Genomic DNA, 7992 nt, shown 5'->3' with positions numbered 1-7992 from the left:
AGAACTACACAGGTAGTGGAGTCCAAGCTGGGGCTGGGAGAGGGGAGGGGGCTGTGCCAGCAGCAACTGACCTCTCCACTCCCCCCAGGGATCGCTGCCCGAGAGGTGCCCCTCTCCCTGCACTTGCTCAGCCAGGCTGCCTGTGGTGTGGCAACCAGCACACCCAACCCGCAGGCACAGAGTGCCATGCTGGAGTGCGCTGGCGATGTCATGGATAAAGCCAACAACCTCATTGAGGAGGCGCAGAAAGCGGTGGCCAAACCCCATGACCCAGAGAGCCAGCAGCGCCTGGCCCAGGTGGGGGGAGCCTTGGTGCCCCCCACCAGCCCATGGGAAGGGCATGAGGCTGGCTGGGGGATGGTGACTGCTCTTTGCTTCTTTGCAGGAGGCCAAGGCAGTGTCACAGGCCCTGAGCCACTGTGTCAACTGTCTGCCAGGACAGCGGGATGTGGACGCTGCCATCTGCATGGTGGGAGAGGCCAGCAAAAGTCTGTTGGTGGATTTGGTGAGCTGAGCCAGGGCAGGAGGGATAGGGGGGGAAGCCTTGTAGGGATGCAAACCAGTCCGTCCGCACTGGGTTCCTCTCTAGTGTGTCCCCAAGCAGGTGCCAGATCTTCATCCTCCATCTCCATCCTCTTTGCCACCTCTCCTAACCCCTCTCTCTGCCTCCAGTTCTTTCCCAGCACCAAGAGCTTCCAGGAGGCGCAGAGCCAGCTGAACCGGGTGGCTGTGGGGCTCAACCAGTCTGCCAACAAGCTGGTGCAGGTGTCACGTGGTACCTCTCAAGACCTGGCTATGTCTTCCAGGAAGTTTGGGCAGGACTTCAGTGAGTTCCTGCAGGCAGGAGTGGAGATGGCCAGCAAGTCTCCAGTGAGAGCAAATGCCCATTGGGGGATCCTGGGTACGGTGAGAGGTTTGGGGTGCCTGGGAAGGCAGCTCAGCCGCAGGCAGGGTGGTCGGGCAGTGGTGGTTAGGGTGGCTATGGCCAGCACAGCTGGTGAGATGGGGATCTGGGACTGTGCAAAACTGCAGCAGCAGGGGGAAAGCTGCTTGGGTTGGTTCAACGAGCGTTGCTGCCATATCCTTGCTGCTGGCAGACAAGTTGGATGAAGGGAACCGGCTCAGCTTGGAAACCACTAGAGAAGACCCAGGGTTGGTGTGGAGCTTGGAAACCTGTTGCAGGTAACTCTCCTTGGCTTCTTGCAGAATAAGGAAGACCAGACACAGGTGGTGTTGAACTTGAAGAGCATCTCCATGTCCTCCAGTAAGCTGCTGCTGGCTGCAAAGGCACTCTCTGCTGACCCCACAGCCCCCAACCTCAAGAATCAGCCAGAGGCAGCGGCATGGTAGGAGGAACTTCTCCCTGTGAGCTGTTTGCTGTAGCAGTGGGGCCAGGTGACAGAGCTGGTGTTGATCTGTGGGTCTCTCTCCCCTGTCCCTGGCAGGGCTGTGACCGACAGCATTAACCAGCTTATCACCATGTGCACTCAGCAGGTGCCAGGCCAGAAAGAGTGCAACAACACCCTGCAGGAGCTGGAGGTGAGAAGCCACATCTCGCCAAGGCAGTGGAGGGGCTGAGATGGCTGGGTGCTGAGATGGTGAGGAGGGGGCAGCTGTGCCCCACTGTGAGGGGTGGGAGGAAGCAAAGAAGAGGTGCAAGTGGGAGGGCATGAACCCTTCCCCTGGATGTGACAGCCGTGTCCCTGCAGATGGTGAAAGAGCTGTTGGAGAACCCCACCCAGACCATCAACAACATGTCCTACTTCACCTGCCTCGACAGCGTCATGGAGAACTCCAAGGTGAGTCCTAAGCTAGGGGTGGAGGTTTAGGGAAGGATGGGAAGGTTTGGGAAGGATGTGGGGACAAAAGGAAAGGTGGTTCCTCCCCTGTTGATAAGCACAGTGAGCTTTGAGCCTGGGAGCACTGCAGGAGCGGGAGGTGGTCTCTAACCGGTGTGTCTTGCAGGTGTTGGATGAGTCCATGGCTGGCATCTCCCAGAATGCCAAGAACAGCAAACTGCCCAAGTTCGTTGAGTCTATCAGTGCCACCTCCATAGCTCTCTGTGGGCTGACAAGAAGCAGTTGCCCAGGTGAGACGCACTTGGTCCCAGCCCTGGGCGTTACGCCTGGTGCATATTTGCCATATGCACCTCTCCCCTGCCCTCTAAGCCTGGCCCCGTGGGATGGTCCTGCTAGCCTCCTTCCCAGCCCATGCCTGCTCTGAGCCTCCCCACCATGTGCAAGCTCTCACTACCTCTCTCATGCTCCCAAGCTGCCTACCTTGTGGGTGTCTCAGACCTCAACAGCCAGGCTGGACAGCAGGGCTTGGTAGACCCCGCTCAGTTTGCCATAGCTAACCAAGCCATCCATATGGCCTGCCAGAACCTGGTGGACCCTGCCTGCACCCAGTCCCAGGTGAGCATGAAGTGGGGCACTGTTACAGGCATTTTCTTGTACAAAAGGGAGTGTGAGGCTAGTGGGAAGAACTGTGTCCCAAGAGTTGGCCAAAATTATGGGCAGTGTCTCATCAGGCCCCATCAGCTGTACTGGGAACTAGCTGGCAACAGTAACAGCCCAGATGGGGGGCTGTATGGGTGTGCAGGACCTTGACAATCCTTCTTGGGTCCCAAGAGGGACCTCTGCAGTCACTGGTGCCCTGTGTGGGGCTGGCAGGAAGGGAGAGCTGTGGAGATGGGCAGATGCAGTGGGTCCTGCCTCACCCTGCTCTTCCCCACAGGTGCTGTCAGCAGCCACCATTGCAGCGAAGCACACCTCGTCCCTGTGCAACACGTGCCACCTGGCCTCCTCCCACACTGCCAGTTCTGTGGCCAAGTGCCAGTTCATCCAGTCAGCCAAGGTGGTGGCCAACAGCACAACCAATCTGGTGAAGACCATCAAGGTGCAGTTTCCCTGCTGGGGCACCATGGTGGGGATGGGATTTGGGGTGTGGTGGGAGATGGATAATTGCCCCAGTCTCTCCACGCCAGGCCCTGGATGGCAAGTTCAACAAGGAGAACTGGGAGCAGTGCCACACTGCCACTGCCCCTCTCATAGAGGCTGTGGATAACCTGACCGCCTTTGCTTCCAACCCGGAGTTTGCCACTGTGCCTGCCCAGATCAGCCCAGAGGTAGGATGCTGCAGGGGCAGGGAGGGGATGGATCGGCTGTGACAGGGGCTGCTGAAGGGTGGGGAGGAGCTGTGCCTCCCCCTGAGCTTGGGATGGGGCCCCAGCATGGGGCTGGAGCTTGGGGAGGGTGTGATGGGGAGGTGGCAGCAAGCCTTGGGCTTCGAGGGGCTGCTCTGGGGTGAGGGTCATGGGAGAGGGAGGGGGTAACTTCCCATGCACAGTCCCTTGTGTGCGTCACCAGCCCATCATCTCCCCATGCAGGGGTATAGAGCCATGGAGCCCATCATCTCTTTAGCCAAGAACCATGCTGGAGAGCTCTACTGGCCTCATCCAGACCGCCCGCTCTCTGGCTGTCAATCCCAAGGACCTACCACAGTGGTTGGTGCTGGCCAACCCGCTCTCACACAGTCTGAGATTCCATCAAGAAGCTGATCACCAACATGAGGTGAGGCAAGTCCTGCCTGCTTGGCCATGGCCTTGTATCTACTGGTGGGTACCCCTGCTCAGGCTTACTCCAAGTGAGCATCCCCAGGGACATTTTGGCTCATCATCTTCTCAGCTGCAGCCGGGGGGGAGGCAAGGGATGAGATGGAAGATGCCATCCCTCATCCTGTATGGGAGCTGCTCCTTCAGCCCTGGCACAGGTTGATGGGGATGTGTGCCAGTGTGCCTGGGCTCTGACACCAAGTTGCCCCCGGTCCAGGAGAAGGGGTCCTGCCCCTCGCCAGCACCAACTGAGGCTGGGGGTGAAGGGGTGGCATAGCGCCTGCCAGCACCAGGCTGATCCATCTGTCACACAGGGACAAAGCTCTGGGACAGCGGGAGTGTGATGAGGCCATTGAGGTGCTGAACAGATGCATGTGGGAGATGGACCAGGCCTCCCTCGCTGTCATCAGCCAGCAGCTGGCCCCCCAAGAAGATATCCACCAGGAGGTGGGTGAGACACATGCTGCTGCAAGCTCAACTGGGGTGGGTGTCCTTCCCTCTGGCTCACAGCAGCATGCGGTGACCCTGGCCCCACTGCAGCCTCACATGATGCCTTCTCTTTGTGACAGAGTTTGCACAACAAGATGATCACAGCTGTTCAGGAGATCAGCAACCTGATCAAGCCCATGGCCAGCGCAGCATGGGTTGAGGCCTTGCAGCTGGGGCACAAGGTAATGCAGGGATGGGGAGCTGCTGATGAGGCGCTTGATGCATGTGGAAGAGCTCACAGCGGGAGGAGAGGCACAAGGCAGCTGGGACTGGAAGCTGCTGGCGCTGACTCTGCTGTTCCCTAGGTGTCCCAGATGGCTTAGTACTTTGAGCCGTTCACTATAGCAGCTATTGGCACTGCCTCCAAAACACCTACTAGCAGGAGATGAACCTCCTGGACCAGACCAAAATGCTGGCCAAGTCCATCCTGCAGATGCTGTATATAGCCAAGGGGGCCAGTGGAAACCTGAAGGTGAGCAGGAGGGGCATGTGTCAACAGCATGCTCCCCTTAGCGTGTGGGTACTGCATGCTGCACACATGTATGCTAGACATGGAAACCTGGCCGGGGCTATGTAAGTGTGCGGCATCCCTGGCAGGAGGGGAGCTGCTGCCTGCTTTCCCTCACTCTGGCTCATCCTTACAGCAAGCTGCCCACACCCAGGAGGCTCTGGAGGAGGCCATGCAGATGATGAAGGAAGTGGTGGAGGACCTGGCCACCACCCTAAATGAGGCAGCCAGCGCTGCAGGTGTTGTGGGGGACATGGTGGACTCTATCACCCAGGCCATCAACCAGGTGAGGGGAGCATGGAGAGGACCTGGCCAGGGCTGGGGGTAGAAGAGAGGAAGAGTCAGTCAAACCCTACAAGGTCTCTGAGCTGGGGCTGGAGCCAGATTCTCCTGATGGTCTCTTGCAGCTGGACGAGGGGCCAATGGCTTCTTCCATCAGCAGGTCACCAAATCCACCACCAACCTAGATGAGCTGGGCATACTGGCCAACCAGCTCACCAATGACTATGGGCAGCTGGTGCAAGAGGCCAAGCTGGCTGCACTCACCACAGAGAACAAGGAGGTGTGAGCATGGGGTATGCCATGGGGCAGAGCAGGATTTGCTGGGGCATAAGAGCAGAGGACGGAGGCACTTGAACCTCCTGTCAGAACTGGGGGCAGGCAGCATTCAGACCTCCCTTGCAACACAGTGTGGAAACATGGAGCAAAGCTGTGTTTCCTTTTTCTTCCTCCTGGATTGGGAGAGAGAAGCTGGGTGGGGGTGGCTGGTGTTTCCCAGCAAGTATCACAGATGTGGGGCTTAGTTCCCTGCTGGCACTATCATGCACATGTTCCCCTTCAGATCAGCTCCCACATCAAGCACCAGGTGCAGGAGCTGGGTCACAGCTGTGCTGCCCTGGTCACTAAGGCTGGAGCTCTGCAGTGCAGCCCCAGTGATGCCTACACCAAGAAGGAGCTGATAGAGAACACACGCAAGGTTTCTGAGAAGGTGAGCAGCCTGGAGAGAGGTGCGATGGCGTAGTGAGGTGGGAGAAATGCTGGATTGAGCCACGTGCCCTTGGAGCCATTGTGCTGGGTTCTCCCTTTGGCCTGTTGGGCTCTGTTGGCTCTCTCAGCCCTGGCCTGGTTCAGCTGATGGGATGGAGGATGCATCCCCCTCTCCAGGCACTTGTAACAGCAGCTGGTGCTGTGATGACTGAGTGTGACTGCTGACATGCTGATGATGTCCTGCTAGGGAAGACTAATCTACACACCAGTGGCAGCCCAAGGCCCTCCAAATCAGCTCTTGCAGTGGTGGGTGTAGCATTTTCTGTGTCTCTAGCCAACCTGCAGCTCATGCTGGGTGATCAATCTCTCCTGTACCTTTTACTGGCATGGTGGAAAGCATTCTGTCCATCAGTCAATCTAAAGAGCACACTTCTGAATAACAGACAAAAATATGTCTAAAAACCTCTAGTTGATAAGGGTAGAGCAGCGATGCTTGTAAGCAAGATTACAAAATCAAAACAAACACTTGTTCATAGTGCCTGGTACGTGTCTGCACACTCAGGGCCTCCTGCAGGTCCTTCCTTTCCAAGATTGCTTTCCATCAGGAAACATGTTCTCCTATGAGTGCTTGCCCAAGTACAGAAATTGAGTTGAGCAGTTAAAGAAGGAATGAGCTGCAATGTTCTGATGCCCATTATGCAAACCTTATTAATTTGGAAACTAGTAGAGTCCAATATCTCCTGGACCCCCAAACACGATAGGTACAAGGTAAAATTATGGAAGCTAAGAAGGGGCGTCCAGGCCACATGACTCTTGATTCCCCTCATTGGTGTGAAGCAGCTCTGTCCTGGGGAGGTGTCGGAGGAGGTGTGCAGTGGGGGTTGCCTGGACCTGCTCTGTTTCCCTAGTCACCCTACTCGCATCCTGCAGGTGTCTCACGTGCTGGCAGCCCTGCAGGCTGGGAACCACAGGACACAAGCCTGCATCACAGCAGCCAGCACCCTCTCTGGCGTCATTGCCGACCTTGACACCACCGTCATGTTTGCCGTGGCAGGAACTCTTAATCAGGACAACTTGGAGATCTTTGCTGACCACAGGTACCTGGGCACCTCGCCCAACCTCTGCTCAGCCAGAGAAGGGGAGCAGGCTGTGTCCTGCAGTCTCTTGTCTTTCTGAGCTGTGGACCAGCCAAGGAGAGCTGCAAGTTCAGGTCACACTGGCTCTGTTTCCCCTCCAGCTCATATGTACAGAAGGCAGCATCTAGAGTCTCTCTACACCCCAAGGAGCATGTGTGTGTATAGAGGGCTGTGTTCTCTCTGAGTCCCTTCTTCTCCCTAGGGAGGGCATCTTGAAGACAGCCAAGGTGCTGGTGGAGGACACCAAGGTGTTGGTGCAGAATGCCACGGCCAGCCAGGAGAAGCTAGCCCAGGCTGCCCAGTCCTCTGTGTCCACCATCACCCACCTGGTGGAGGTGGTGAAGTTGGGCGCTGCCAGCCTGGGATCTGAAGACCCAGAGACTCAGGTGGGATGGGGTGCATGGGGTGAAAGGAGGCTGCTCATAGCTTGCTTGAAGGGGCTGAGGTGTTGTGTAGTGCTCTGGACTCTGCGTGTTGTGGAGAGGGCTGGCTGGGCTTTGGCTGGTGCTGGCTGATCTGGACTCCATGTATACAGGGTGCTCTGGGGTTCCAAGATTTCCCCCTGCTGGGCCACACCAGCCCCAGCCTGAGTGTAACTATAGCCAAGCTGTTGCCCTGGTCTCGTTCTCCCCCAGGTGGTCCTGATCAATGCTGTGAAGGATGTAGCCAAGGCACTTGGGGACCTGATCAGTGCCACCAAGGCAGCTGCTGGCAAAGCCAGGGATGACCCTGCTGTCTACTAGCTGAAAAACTCTGCCAAGGTCTGAGCTGGATGTGATAGGAAGGAGGGGATGGGGCATGGGGGCTTCTCTGCCTGCCTGGGGGCAGGAGGACAACTGGGGGGAGGGCAGGGCAAGGGGGGAGAGCTGGATGTGATAGGAAGGAGGGGATGGGGCATGGGGGCTTCTCTGCCTGCCTGGGGGCAGGAGGACAACTGGGGGGCGGTCAGGGCAAGGGGGGAAGAAGGGGCACATAAAAGGTGGAGCACAACATTCAGAGGAGGCATTTATGGGAGAACAAGATGAGATGGTGTGAGTAGAGTATGGGGACAGGGCAGTTTTGGACCAAACCATGAGGGAGGAACAGGTGCTGGCAGCAGCCCAGAGCTTGTGTGAGGCTTCACCTGGTGTTCTTCTCCCTTCCACAGGTGATGGTGACAAATGTCACTTCCTTGTTGAAGACAGTGAAGGCTGTTGAGGATGAGGCCACAAAGGGGACATGGGTGCTGGAGGGCATGATAGAGCATATACGTCAAGAGG

The 7992-nt window shown here is 57.4% G+C and overlaps 1 pseudogene across 1 annotated transcript in view; it reads left to right on the top strand.

Moving 5' to 3' along the window:
• The window catches only part of LOC104287026, a 12879-nt pseudogene that overhangs the window by 1895 nt on the left and 2992 nt on the right, over window positions 1-7992 (top strand). The window contains exons 2-22 of the transcript XR_717899.1: window positions 89-297; window positions 386-505; window positions 673-870; window positions 1207-1346; window positions 1446-1539; window positions 1710-1799; window positions 1966-2089; window positions 2272-2414; window positions 2737-2898; window positions 2987-3127; window positions 3389-3572; window positions 3928-4060; window positions 4183-4284; window positions 4408-4574; window positions 4747-4921; window positions 4979-5172; window positions 5452-5598; window positions 6528-6694; window positions 6936-7119; window positions 7369-7494; window positions 7881-7985. The product of XR_717899.1 is annotated as a talin-1-like (transcript). The remainder of the gene's footprint in view (window positions 1-88; window positions 298-385; window positions 506-672; window positions 871-1206; window positions 1347-1445; window positions 1540-1709; window positions 1800-1965; window positions 2090-2271; window positions 2415-2736; window positions 2899-2986; window positions 3128-3388; window positions 3573-3927; window positions 4061-4182; window positions 4285-4407; window positions 4575-4746; window positions 4922-4978; window positions 5173-5451; window positions 5599-6527; window positions 6695-6935; window positions 7120-7368; window positions 7495-7880; window positions 7986-7992) is intronic.

The sequence above is a fragment of the Charadrius vociferus genome, unplaced genomic scaffold (assembly GCF_000708025.1).
Source record: "Charadrius vociferus isolate BGI_N301 unplaced genomic scaffold, ASM70802v2 scaffold1355, whole genome shotgun sequence".
Classification (NCBI taxonomy): domain Eukaryota; kingdom Metazoa; phylum Chordata; class Aves; order Charadriiformes; family Charadriidae; genus Charadrius; species Charadrius vociferus.
The sequence above is the reverse complement of the archived record's forward strand: the minus strand, read 5'-3'. Positions and strand labels throughout refer to the sequence as shown.